Source organism: Diceros bicornis, chromosome 39 (genome assembly GCF_020826845.1).
Source record: "Diceros bicornis minor isolate mBicDic1 chromosome 39, mDicBic1.mat.cur, whole genome shotgun sequence".
Classification (NCBI taxonomy): Eukaryota; Metazoa; Chordata; class Mammalia; order Perissodactyla; family Rhinocerotidae; genus Diceros; species Diceros bicornis.
The window spans coordinates 16165389-16179969 of record NC_080778.1 but is presented as its reverse complement, the minus strand read 5'-3'; the positions used below and the strand labels follow the sequence as shown (position 1 = coordinate 16179969).

Sequence of the window (14581 nt, the reverse complement as noted above, 5' to 3'; positions counted from 1 at the left end):
ATAGGCCATTGGAAGGATTAAATCCACCTTACTCCAAGCAGTCGCCAATCAACAGATTTGACAGAGTTCAAGGACAAATTACTCTGCCCGGCAGAGCCATTTGTTTTCCTCTCACAGGCTTTCCAGCAGAGATTGTGGAAGTCTGAAGACAAATTTTATTTGTACCTTCAGAGAAATACATATATATATATAAAACCTGTTTTGCTACAACACATCTTTCTTTAATGTCAATTACCTTGTATGTAACTGGTAAATGGAATGATATCAGTATAAAGTCCTATTGGTTCATTTCGGATTTTTCCTAACACATTCATGTCTTGAAGCCATCAGAAATAAACTTTCTCAAATTAAGAAAAAGAGCCCTAGCAACATATGAAAACCACAAGAAAAAAGCTGAAGATCTACAGAAGTGCCTAATTTTAGCGCAAGTAGTGTTTGCTTTATAGGCATCACAAGGCGCTGTGTTTTCCATATCTTAAGCTATCTGTCAAGGCTGTGATGATAGATGAAGAAGCTGCAAAAATATTTCTCCTATATCAAAACAATGGTTAATGAAGACAGCTCTTTCCTAGATCAGATTTTTAATTCGTGTGAAAATAGTCTCTTAGTAGAGAATTAAATGTCCTCCAAGACTGTGTCTTGAATGAGGGAGCATAAGCTTCAGGCTTAAGGCTATAATGGATTGATTGACTTGCTCTGAAGCTAAGGGCAAATGCTGTTTAGAAATTTAACTGCACTCATATTATTATTAGGATTGCTATTGGTTTTTGTTAGTTCTCTAGTTACAAAGTTCCACAGGTCTTTTAGGTTTTTTGAGAGGATTGCTCCTAATATTATTCTATCTATAAGCAGTGTTATTTTTTTAGTGCTTGATTTTGTAGAGCCTGAGATTTTTTTAGGAATGCACATATAGTTGTAGAGTAAAAACGTAAGCACACAGGTACATGTATATACATACATATGTATATATGAAAAGTTTCAGAAGTTAAGGAATATTCCCCTAATGAGAATGTCATATAACCAAAATAGCTGGCTAAACATTAGGCAGTGAACCAAGCTGAAATCCAAGTTAGATCTACCACACATGCAGGAGAATCTCCCAAAGTGATGGAATTGACCACAGTTGAGGGAAATGCCACCAATTAAAGGAAAAACTACAGAGTCACAACTCAGACTGCAGACTCCCATTGCTTTATCTGTTCAGCATACTGAATATTCAAAGCTACACATTCTGCCCTCCATCTCAGGGGCTCTGCAGAAGAACAAAAGGGCCCCAGGTAAAGAAGTAAGGACACAAGAGATTCCACCACACTGTAATTGGGGACATAGCAGATGAGAGTAGAGCTTTCCTTGTATTAGCTCTCACTGGTAATCCTTCTGAGCTGGCTTTTCCATATTAGATGATTAGAGGAGTATCTCAAGGGAACCCCAACAGGGAGGAAACCATGCTTTAGAAGCAAATGAAATAAACTGTAATCATGGATTCAAATGCGAAGTCTCTTTCTCTTTCTCTCTTATGTATGCATCTCGTCTCTTTCTTTTTGTAATGTAAAAAAACATGTTGATCACACAGTACAGTACGGGGTGGGGGGTGGGGGGGTGAATAAAGCCAGAAATTTGCAAAATTAATTAGCTACTAGTTGATGGGAGCAAAAGAGGGATAGTTTCCTTATCTTTCATAGCATGAGAGTACAGGACACACTATTTTGTCTGCCAAAACATTTGCTATGCCAAAAACCACATTCCCTCGCCTGGCTATCTACCCACATGATTATGGCAGGAACAATCATTGCACCAAATGTAACCTCACTGGTTGGTCTATGAGAAAGTATCTGATCAAGCAAATCCAGTGGCCCTTTGCAAAGGATTTGGTGGGAGGGATCCTGGGTCAGGCCAATATCGCTCAGATGGCTAAAACTATAAGAAGTAAAATTTAAAAGCTCTTTTCTGCCATATGGTAAGAAAGAAATTAAACCGATCCACAGAGAGAAGCAGAAAAAAAATAGAAGTGCCAATGGCTTTGAAATTCTTAGTCCCTGTAGCTCCAGAAGGCTGGCTGTGTACATCCTTCTCCTTCCTATGGCTGAGTAATGGACTCTTTCTGGGATTCCACTAGATACCACAATAGCTTACTAGCAAATTCCCATTTTTATATAAACCAAATTGGGTTAGATTACAATAACTTGCCAAAAAGGTTTCTAACTAAACAGGTATTTAATATACACTGCTTTATTTCTGAAACATAAATTGAGAAATATGGATATAAGCGTATTATGAGAAAGTATATCAGCAACTGCTAGTAAAATTAAGTAGAGTGTATCTGTCTTAGGAAAATAGGTATGTAGACAAATAAAGAACAGATGATATAGAAAATGGTAGAAAACAAAGGAAATACAGTAAAAAGTAAAAAGTGAAAGCAAAAGATAAACAGATTTAAAATGAAATCAATGACATTCTTTACAAAAGTAAGTACAAATGAGATAAACACACACAAAACAACAGGCTTCTATTGAATCAAAGAACACCAACCATAAAGCCAATTGTAAAGCTCGCCTAAAATGAAGTCATTCAGAAAAGTTGAAAATAAAAGGATTGACAAACGTATATTAGAGTACACCTATTATCAATATCTGAAAAAGTTGAATTTGAGAACGTAGGGGAGGAAGAACTATTCCTCTACCCTCTAGGTTCTTCTGGCGGGTCTAAGAATTAAATCGAGAGGGAAAGAATAACAGGAGTAAATCAAATAAATTTAATAACCTGTACACATGGGAGAAACCAGGAAAACTGAGTAACTCGCCAAAATGGCAGATGCCACCGCCTTAAATACCATCTTCAGGTAAAGACAAAGGAGGACGTTAGGGGCAGTGGTTTGAGACTTCAAAGGGGAGGAAGGCAACTCACATGGAGAGGGAAAAGCAAATGTTTGGTAAACAAATGTTTGCCGTACCTTGCAAAGACAATGTGACACGGGGAGGACTTCAGTCAAATGAGTCCTGTGAGGTTCCTCCCTGTCTATCACACCTCGTTCATATTCCATTATAGTTATCTTACGGGGATTGCTCCTTCCTGGAACAGGCCTTCTATCTTAAATTCTTTTAGGCAGTTAGGAGGAAGGTCAAATTTTCTTTCTGAGTCTTTTGTTCTTAGAAATAACCAAGCTAAAGAGATACATTTTAGTGTGGAAAATTCTGATTCTCCACAAGACAAAACATGTGAAATAGGATAAAGAGTGTTCTTTTACAATATTAAAGAACATACTTCCAATGAGGATATAAGTTATCTTGAATTTTAGGTAGCAGGTAACAAAAGACCAGAAATGTCTTTGTAAAACAAAATACAAACATAGTGAGGGATGTAAAAGAATATTTGAATATATGTGGAGGACAGGTCTTATTTATGGATAAGAAACCTCAATATTTTAGGCTATTTTATACCTAAATTCATTTATACATTCAGCATTATTTTAGTCAGAATCCCGCCCAAAGAGCTTATGTTTTGTTTTGTTTTTGTGTTTACTTTTATTTGTCTTTTAACTTAGATGAAGATAGGAAGTCATGTGGATATAAAAATTAAGAAACAAAGTTATCAAAATTCTGAGAACGAAGAGTAATGAGGAAAGACTTGGCCTCCTAGATATCAAAATTTTCTTGGGGTCAGCCCAGTGGCGTAGTAGTTAAGTTTGTGTGCTCCGCTTCAGCGGCCCAGAGTTCGCAGGTTTGGATCCCAGGCGCAGACGTACGTACTGCTTATCAAGCCATGCTGTGGCAGGCGTCCCACATATCAAGTACAGGAAGATGGGTATGGAAGTTAGCCCAGGGCCAACCTTCCTCAGCAAAAAAGGAGTATTGGCAACAGATGTTAGCTCAGGGCTAATCTTCCTCACACAAAAAATATATACATATTCTTAAGGTTAAAATAACAATTAAAAACTCATGTGAACAAAAAAACCTCAAAGGAAAATAATGTGCAAACCAACCAAACAGAATAAACAATACAGAATAGAACCAGGTATATGTGGAAAATTAGTTATGATGAGGGTGGAATTTCTCATAAGTGAGAAAAAATGATTATTTTATCAATGTTTTGGGGAAAACTGGGTGGCCACAGAGAAAAATCTGTTTCTCATTTGTCTTAAAATAAGTTCAAAATGGGTGAGAAATGTAAACATTAAAATGAAGTAAAAGTATGCAATAAAAAATAAATATTTAAAAAATATTTACATGGGAATAATTTTTCTACATGAGTTTGAATAGTGGGAGATGAGATCATTGTAAATTTTGAAGTTTAATTTTTTTTTTTTGAGGAAGATCAGCCCTGAGCTAATATCCATGCCAATCCTCTTCCTTTTTTTTTTTTTTTTGCTGAAGATGACTGGCCCTGGGCTAACATCCATGTCCATCTTCCTCTACTTTATATGGGATGCTGCCACAGCATGGCCTGACAACTGCTGCATTGGTGCATGCCCGGGATCCGAACCCAGGCCGCCAGCAGCAGAGCGTGTGCACTTAACCGCTATGCCATGGAGGCTGGCCCCTTAAGTTTAATTTTTAAAACGAACAAATCAATTATTTAAAACCTATATTTGAAATAAACTTTACTGAGATTTAATTCATATACAATAGGATGCATAGCATTTTAGGTGTGATCAGTTTTGACATATGTACACACCCATGTTATCATCACCATAATCAAGATATATATATTTTCATCATCACAAAATGTTCTCTTATACCCCTTCCCAGGCAATCCCCATTTCATCTCCCCAGCTCCAAGCAAACATGGATGTGCTTCCTATCATCATAGATTGGGTTTATTTATCCCAGAGTTTTGTACAAACAGAATCACACAAAATTTACTATTTTGTGTCTGGCTTCTTTCAAGATAAGTATTTTGAGGTTCATCCCTGTTGTCGTATGTTTCAATAATTCATTCCTTTTTATAGCTGAATAATATTCCATTGAATGCATATACTATGACTTGTTTATTTGTTAATTTACTGATGGACACTTTATTTTCAGTTTTTGCCTATTATGAATCAAATTTCTACAAATCTTTGCACAGAACTATAGTAGGCTGAATAATGGCCTCCAAAAATTTCAGGTCCTAATGCTTGGAACCTATAAATGTTACTTTATTTGGAAAAAGGGCTTTCGCAGATGTGATTCAGTTAAGGATTTTGAGATGGGGAAATTATCCTGGATTATCTTGGCGGGCTCTAAATGCCATCACAAGTGTCCTTACAAGGGAGGCAGAGGGAGATTTGACACACACACGGAAGAGAAGCTGATGTGTAGACAGAGCAGAAAGAGATTGGAAGATGCTGTTGGAGTAATGCTGTCACAAGCCAAGGAATGCCCACAGCCACCAGAACCTGGAAGAGGCAAGACATGGATTCTCTGCTAGAGCTTGTGGAGGGAAAGCAGAGGTGCCAACACCTTGTTTTTGGCCCGATGATAATATTTTTGAATTTTTGGCCTTCTGATCTGTGAAAGAATATGTTTCTGTTGTAGCAACCCACCATATTCGTGGTCTTTTGTTACAGCAGCCATAGAAAACTAATACAAGTCCTATGTTTTGATTTTTCTTGGATAAATACCTAAGAACGACATTGCTATTGGATAGTAACTCTATGTTTAACTCTATAAGAAACTGCTTAATTATTTTCAAAAGCGGCTCTACCATTTGAAATTCCCATTACCAATGTATGAGAGTTCCACTTATTCCATATTCTTACTGTTACTTGTTGTTTTCTGTTTTGTTTTGTTTTGTTTTTAATTTTAGCCATTCTAGTAGTTGTATAGCATTACCTCATTGTAGTTTTAATTTAAATTTTTCGGATGACTAGATTCTGAGCAACTTTTATTGTGATATTGGCCATTTGTATAGTTTCTTTTGTGAAGTATCTTCTCAAATATTGTGCCACTTTAAAAAAACTGTGATGTCTTCTTATAGCAATTTGAGAGTTCTTTATGTAATCTAGATAAAAACCCTTTATTTCGATTAAAAAATTAAAAACAGAATGACCAGGTGATTCAGCAATTCAACTTCTTGGTATTTATCCAAAGAAAGCAAAAAGACTAACTCTGAAAAGATATATGCACCCTCATGTTCACTGCAGCATTATTTACAATAGCCAAGATATGGAAACAACCTAAGTGTCCACCGATGGATGAATGGATAAAGAAATTGTGTGTGTGTATATACACACACACACACACACACACACACACACACACAGTGGAATATTATTCAGCCACAAAAAAGAATGAATTCTTGCTTTTGCAACAAATTCCCTTGGGGGAATTATGCTAAGTGAAATAAGTCAGACAGAGAAAGACAAGCACTATATGATCTCCCTTATACGTAAAGTTAAAAAAAATAAAACAAAAAAACAAACAAGCTCATAGGTACAGAGAACAGATTGATGGTTTCCAGAGTCAGGGGTGGAGGGTGGGAGAAATGAGTGAATGGGATAAAAAAGTAAAAAAAATAAATAAATAAATAAAGTAAAAAAAAAACTGGGCAAAATGGTCAAAAACAGCATTATCAAGATGCTGGAAATCTGTCCAAGGAATATAAAATTTGAGAAATATTTATTCAAGAAAGACTACTGAGCTTGGGGTAAGAACATCGAGACTCTGTGGTATTTTAGCCCGTAGTCAACTCCATCTGTCACCTTCCCGCCCACCACCCCCTCCAGTTCCATAGTTCTACCAGAGCAGGGCAGGCCATGAACTCCAGCAGCTTCACCAGCAGAGGGAGCTGACTTGATTCGGAGCAGAATGCAGACAAACCTCATGCCCTGGGCATTGTCGGAAATGGTAGTGATCACAAATGGGACAGGCCAACCTCACAGCTAGCCTGAGGTGGGGGTGGGAAATGTCCTTTATCAGACACGTGTATTGGAAAACAGTTCCTCCCAATTTTGGCTTGCCTTTTCATTTTGTTAATGTGTATTTCAAAAACACATTTCTTAGGTTTTTTTTTTTTTTTTTTTGTGAGGAAGATCAGCCCTGAGCTAACATCCATGCTAATCCTCCTCTTTTTGCTGAGGAAGACCGGCTCTGAGCTAACATCTATTGCCAATTCTCCTCCTTTTTTTTTTTTTTCCCCAAAACCCCAGTAGATAGTTGTATGTCACAGTTGCACATCCTTCCAGTTGCTGTATGTGGGAGGTGGCCTCAGCATGGCCGGAGAAGTGGTGCGTCGGTGCGCGCCGGGATCCGAATCTGGGCCGCCAGTAGCTGAGCGCGCACACTTGACCGCTAAGTCATGGGGCCAGCCCACATTTCTTAGTTTTGATGAAATCAATTATATCAATTTTTAATGTTTCATGATATTTACCCACCCCAAAATCAGAAAGATTTTTGGACTAACTTGTTCCTGCTGTGTAATAACTATGTAGCAACTTGCGACTACCCCAGGCCCCTGACCTCTGAACTCTCTCCTCAATTTGGAAAGACCAGTGTGCTGGGTTTGGAATCCCTCTTCCTGCTCCAGAATGTGTCTTCCCCTCAAAAATTTGATGTGACTGTAGGGCTTACCTCATCTGGTTTCCTTACGTCAGCAGTCAAACTTACGTGCTGCCTGTTGCCCAATATATGAAAACAATTATTTAATATATTTTGTTCAGTTTTATAGTTTGTGGTCAAAGGGTAAATTTTATCTACTGTGGCTGGAGATGGAAGTCTCTAAAGCTATTTTTGTGTGTGTGTGTGTGAAGAAGATTGGCCCTGAGCTAACATCTGTGCCCATCTTCCTCTATTTTGTATGTAGGATGCCGCCACAGCATGGCTTGACGAGCAGTGCCTCGGTGCATGCCCTGGATTCAAACCTGCGAACCCCAGGCCGCCAAAGTGGAGTGTGCGAACTTAACCACTATGCCACCGGGCCGGTCCCTCTAAAGCTATTTTTAAAAAACAAAGAAAAATAATAAAACATTATCCTGGGGGTGGGGAGAATGCTATTAACCCCTATTAAAAGACAAATTACAAACTACAAGTGATATTTGCTATATATATGTCAGTAAGTTAAGACTTAATATACATCAAATGTTCTACTATTTAATGTAGAAAGACTAATATCTCAATGAAAAATGTACAAAGGATCAGGTAATTTGCAAAACAAAGAGCTAAAAATGGCCAATGTGTCCTTGAAAATATACTTTTCTGAAGTGTACTTTGACCATATAAATGTAAAATTTGAGTGTTCTTTGAGGATTTACCCTGGGAAAGTAATGCTAGCTAGCTGTTATAAAATTTCATATTGTAGCTTCCTCGGGTGTCTGATGATTATTAAATGAAAACCTCCACTGAGTAGACAGCATACAACAAATCTCCTACCCCCAAACCCAAACCCAAACCCAAATCTAAGCCTCATTACAGCTTCCTGCAGAGTTGTCCCTAATTGAGGCATAGGGCCAGACAGTGGTTAGGGCTAGGAATTAGGGTTAGGGTCCGGGTTAGGGTCAGGGTCAGGGATGAGTGAGCTCTGAATGAGGCCATATAAAGACATGCCCTGTGAATGAGGCTTTCAAGGAGCTGCCAATGAGGTCAAATCGTGACTATTCCCCGGGCATGGGGCTTTTTGAGAAGCTCTAAACTGACACAGATTCTCTCCTTGACCAACCCTACCCAGGCTCCTCTGATCTCTCTTCTCAACTAGGCCGTGACCTTTGAGCCTCCATGTTCGTCTCTGCATTGTCCAATTTTAGCAAGAATCCTGCAAAATCAGTTTAACCATAATCCTGCATCCTCGCCATCTGATCACCCTTGATGTCTCATCAAGTTCCCTATCCTCCACCTTCTCCTAGGGGATGTCTGATGACCTTGGCCTGCCTTTGGTAAGAATCCTGTTAGGCCAATTTAGTCAGAATCCCCCTTTACCCCCGTTGTTTCCTCTTAGTAATTTTCCATCCACTGACTCCCACCCTGCTCCTTGGCTATAAATTCCCACTTTTCCTTGTTTTATTTGGAATTAAGCTTAGTTTTATACTGAGGTTTCTTTTCCCGCATTACAATAATTTCTCTAAATAAATCTATTTTTACCACTTTAACTACTGTCCAGCTCTGTTTTTTCTTTGACAAAACCTATTTTGACTTTCCTAGTTATGCTGTTGGTTTTCACAGATACTCTGGTTGCAAGATTGCTGATTTTCAAGGCTACCATGGAGCTGCCAAGAAGGAGCTGGGAATAGGCCAGTTAAAATGCCACATAGCTCACTGTTCTTACCAAGGTTCAGTTGTTTTTCTTGAATAAATGCTCCTTGGCTTGTTACAAGTCTTTGGCTAATTTCCAGAGTACTGGAAAAATTTTATAATTTTTGCCAGTGTTCTAATTGTTTTTTGAAGGAGGAAATTTTCAGAGGTCTTTATTCCATCACTCCAGAAATGCTTGTGCTTATTGACATCTTGGTATTTAGACAATCTTGCTGTAAAAATCTATTGGCATAAAATGCACAGTTCCTAAAAATTAGAAACAGAACCTAGCATTCCTTCACCAGAGTATTATAGTTGATGAGTAAACAAAAAGCAATAGAATATTTTGGAGTATATGAGGAAGCCATTTGGTTTAAAACTAACTTGGCCTGACCTTGTTTTTCCAGAAGGGCCTGATGTGGCCTGTTGAGCATGCATTGTATATCTGCTTTAAACATTTACAATGTCCCAAAGCCAAGAATGATGCCCTTAAACATAAGGATGTTGCCTCCCCCCATATCAGCATTTCTTTAAGGATAAGTATTTCTTCCCAGAAACTAAGGATTAATTGCTGACCTGTTTTAACTCGTCTCATGACCACTGACCTGATGACCACCGACCTGCTGTGTTCACCTTGCGACCACTGACCTGCTGTTCCAGCAAAGCGTCTCATGACTGTTGTAAAAGAGATAGTTCTGTTATATGTGATGTACGTTCTTTGTTCCAAGACAGTATATAATGACTCTGTATACCTTGCTTCTTCTGAGTTTTTCTTTCCTCAGGGAAGGAAGCCCCCAGGCTATGGTCCTCAAACTGGCTCATATAATAAATTCACCCCAATTTTGATTTTTGGATTTATTATGGATTATTTGTGTCAACATAATGAGTTCTCCTGGCTCTACTTCTCTTATGATATGAAATAACAGGTGAGAGTCAGGACCATTCTTTGGAAGAAGTTGATGGATTTTAATGGCATACCCTTCCTCAACCATGAATCTCTTGTTACGGAGAACAGAATGTGGAATACCTACTGATCACCAAAGGACTGCCACACCATATCCCAATTTCAAAATATGGACCATATATTCCAAGATTTTCAGTCCTCCAACTCTCTAGAATAAATCTCCCACTTCATTAAATCTATTTCTTTGGGACAAATGTAGAATTTATTGTTCAAATCCCTTCCAAAAAGGTCTTGGAGTGAGACAACTCTCATGTGTGATAAACGTCAAGATAAAGTGTTGTGTTAAAAAGAAAATCCAAAATGGCATCACTCATGCTAAAGCCCCTTTAGCATGGGCTTGGATTTGATACCAAATCCAGATTTAATATCTAATCTAATTGTAGTTTCAACCTTTCTCAGAAACCTAATCTTAATCAACCAGTCTGGAATTTTCTGGTCAAGCACTGGTAAAGTAATCTATCCTGTGGGCCCTCTCCATCTCCCAGAAGTAGAGGCAATCTAAAGACCCTTGCTGTTCCCTTACTTCGAGAAAAGATAGCCTCGCCTAAAAATAATCCTTTCTTTTCTTTTGCTAATAGCTCCCTTGCCCCACCCTTCTTCCTATAAAAACTTTCCATTTTGTACAACCCCTCAGAGTGCCCTTCTAGTTGCTAGATGGGATGCTGCCCATTCATGAATTGCCTAATAAAGCCAATTAGATCTTTAAATTTACTAGGTTGAATTTTGTTTTTTAACAGTTGCTTGACATAATTTCAATCTTTGTGTTGTTGACAGAAAATCACCAACAACCATTCTATAGATAAGAGAGATAAGGTGACCTTTACTTGAGTCAGGCTGAGGACTATAACCTGAGAAGACAGTCTCCGCAAAGGAAGAAAGCGTTCCAGAGAAGTGTGGTTTTCAGTACAGTTTTATACCTTTTTGGAACAAAGAACATACATTAAACACACCCAGGATACATAGTCATCAAACTTTCAAAGAGGCATTCAGTTGCAGATTGGCAAGTCAGCAAGACCCTAATGCCTGGAAAGAGAACATATCTTCAGGAGTACTGATATGGGTGTTACTGATACTGGCATTGTAGGAGGGGAATTATGCATTCTCATCTTTGAAGAGTGCATTCTTTTACTTTAAGATAACGTTGAATGCATTCTTTACTTTCATGGTTAAAGCAGATGTACAATGTATGTTTGATAGATCATAAGTCAGGCTTCTTTAGTTCAAGCTGAATCAGTTTTAAACCAGAATAGCTACCCCACATACCTCAATATGTGAAAATTTTCTTGTCAGTTTTTAGACATGTCTGTTCCCCTGACTGGAGGGAAATACAGTAATAAGTAGTATTCTTGCTGGATAGAAATAAGAGATGGAACATGTGTGTAGTGACTTTGTCTTCCGCCTTACCCCTAAGTGCATGTTTTTCCACAGTTTATTCCTCACTGAAATTCTCATTAAAAGGGACACTTCAGTAACATTTTCCACATGCTTTGACTTTTTTTTTTTTTTTTTGAGAAAAATGTTTCATCCTGTTAGGTTAATTCCACCCCAAGGTATTTGCATAAGTGGTGTGGATCTGGCCTTTGACGTTATCTTCCTGAATGATCTCTAATTGTTCACTCAGGCATATTGTAGACACATGGTCTCATTGAATCTTGTGCTATCTTTACCAAATCAAATCTGTAAAGTTCACTTGCAATTTAATGTATTGTTTTTGAGTCATCTTGGCATTTTGACTTCGTAAGTGTAAACTGAAAACTGCATTTACTGGAAATTTGTTTTTAAAAATAAAACAACATATGCCAGATCCCTGATCTACAGATGCTTTATATAATTAGGTAATGCTTATGAGGTAATGCTGCTGGGAGAAAATTTTAAAAAAGAAATTTATCTCTAATATTTCCAAAGCACATAAAAGAATAAGACTGAAAATACAAAAGGAGCTGAAAATACGCAAGGAGTGGCATAAATTACTAAGATAGAATCCACTTCTTTAAAGGGAGGCAGAGAACAGAATGAAATGTTAAAAGGGTGACAATGTTTAGCATTGTTGAAAGAACTAGAAGAGAAGCTCTTCTTTACTTCAAAGTTAGAAATATTGTAAATTAGTAAGCTTTTTGGTACAGTAAGCCTAGGTTTAAAAACCAATGCATACTGGAAAAAGATGAAATTTTCATAAAGAATAATTTTTATTAATGACTTGAGTAGTCTAGAGTTAACTCTTGCTACTGAATGGGATCATAATATGATCAATTCCAGCACTTTATTTTTATGAACCATTTAGCTATACACATGCATATCGGCATTTGGAGGCAAATGAAATGGCTAAATAGAGTTGAATAGGAACTTGGAGGATGCTAACCTCATTCAGTCTAAGGTTAAGAAGTTTTGGCAGTTATAAAAAGTATTTTGGGGGCAGGATAATAGAAATTTGAATATAGACTAGGTATTAGGTGATATTAGGAGGTTATCATGGATTTTGTTAGGTGTGAAAAATGTTGTTATGATTATGTAGAAACAGGCGATTACTTTTCAGAGATGGATACTAAAACATGTGGACGTGAGATATTGTAATGTCTGAGGGAAGCAATGAAGTGACCATAAGTGGCAGTGAAGTTGCTTCCAAGAGGAGCCCAAGACGACCAGGTCTAACAAGTTAAAGCTGAACCAGCGACCTGAGGATGGGCTCTCCTCGATGAAGCTCAGCCCCAGTACCTCTCAGTTCCTGCTGGTCTCCTCCTGGTTCGTGTCCGCACATCTCCATGATGTACCGGCCAACTCCATGCCGCTCAAGTACTAGCACACCTGCGCTGTCCTGGATGTAGATTGCCCTGATCCTACAATCTACGTATGCCTGGAGTGGGGGATTAGACCATTAGTTGAAAATGCATGATTTGAACACTGATCCAGAAAACTTTGTGGAGCCCATGTTGCCCCCAATCAGATGTGTTGAATACTGTCCAGCAGTGAATGTGATGGTTAATGGGAGTTGGGATCAGATAGATAATCATGGGATCCCAGAACTCCTTATAACGCTTGGACCTTCTCTCAGCCTGAAAAGGTCTATATCCTCTCAGTGCCTGGAGACTGGCTGATAATGGGCACCGTGGGCCGCAGAGTGTTAATGTGGATCTTATGGAATTACACAAATGTGGGCTACATGCCAGACTGTGCCCTGCATTTGAGCACTTCCAAACAAGCAGTGTTATGTATTAAAGCTCTTTTGAAGGCTGAGTGTCAGTTGAGTACTTGGACCCAAGCCCTGAGGTACAGAAGAAGCATGCCTTCAAGTGTCACAGACCAGAAGAAAATAATATTGAGCAGAATTACCCGGTCAATGTCATTTCCTTTCACAACATCCACAATATGTTTGCCACAGGTGGTTCTGATGGCTTTGTAAATATTTGGGATCCATTTAACAAAAAACAGCTGTACCAGTTCCGTTGATCCCCCACCATCACTTGCCTTCAGTAATGATGCAAACACCCGCAACTGCGTCATCATATATGTATGAAATGGATGACACGGAACATCCTGAAGATAGTCTCTTCATTCGCCAAGTGACAGATGCAGAAACAAAACTCACGTCCACCTAATCATCTCGTGAAAGTGGTTTCTTTACTGAAACTTTTGTTTTGCTTCCTACAAATACGTGCTTATTCCCTAAGTCATCGTGGACCCATTATTTAGTATGTGGATTTCTCTGTGTTCTGTCTTAAAAAAAACTTGTCTGTGTTCCCTTTTGTACTGACTTTGTGTAGTATGACAAGTCTTCACTTTTGTGTCTGTTATTTACTCTAAAATACTTTAACAGGAAAAAACTAAAAGAAGCAAATATGGCAAAATATTAAACATTTTAAAATCAAGGTGATGGGTATCTGAGCGTTCATGGTACCATTTTCTCTACTCTTCTGTATATTTGAAAGTTTCAATAATAAAAAATTTTTAACTGTTTTGTAGCTAGAAAAAAATGTTTTGGCAATTGTTTGCAGTTGAGATTTTGCAACCACCAATGAAACACGTGGATTAATAAAATAATTTTTATTACTCTTCCTTGTTTCGTTCTAAATTTGCTAAAGTCTTTTAAAACTTTAAAATGTAAATCAGAATTAAATATTTAATTAATTGCTTGCTTTGAAAGAAATTGGATATAATGGAATATAACAGTTAAAAAAACTTTTTTTTTCTTTTTATTCCTTTGTTCCACCTTTTCTTTCTTCCTTCTTTGCATTGTTATACAGTATTTATAAGAGGGCTTCTAAACAAGATAACATAAGTAAGAAGTAGATGATAAAGTTAGGGCCAAGAAGAAGTAAAGTGACTCAGTAATGAGGTTAGTGCTCAAAAAACAGAGTCTTACATCCTAAATGCTTATAGCAAATGGCCACAGATTTAGCTCTTAGCTTTCTAGCTATAAATT

At 37.9% G+C, this 14581-nt stretch overlaps 1 pseudogene; it reads left to right on the top strand.

Moving 5' to 3' along the window:
* Window positions 1-2804: 2804 nt before the first annotated feature.
* Window positions 2805-13768, top strand: LOC131399764 (mitotic checkpoint protein BUB3-like; annotated as a pseudogene).
* The last annotated feature ends 813 nt before the right edge of the window (window positions 13769-14581 follow it).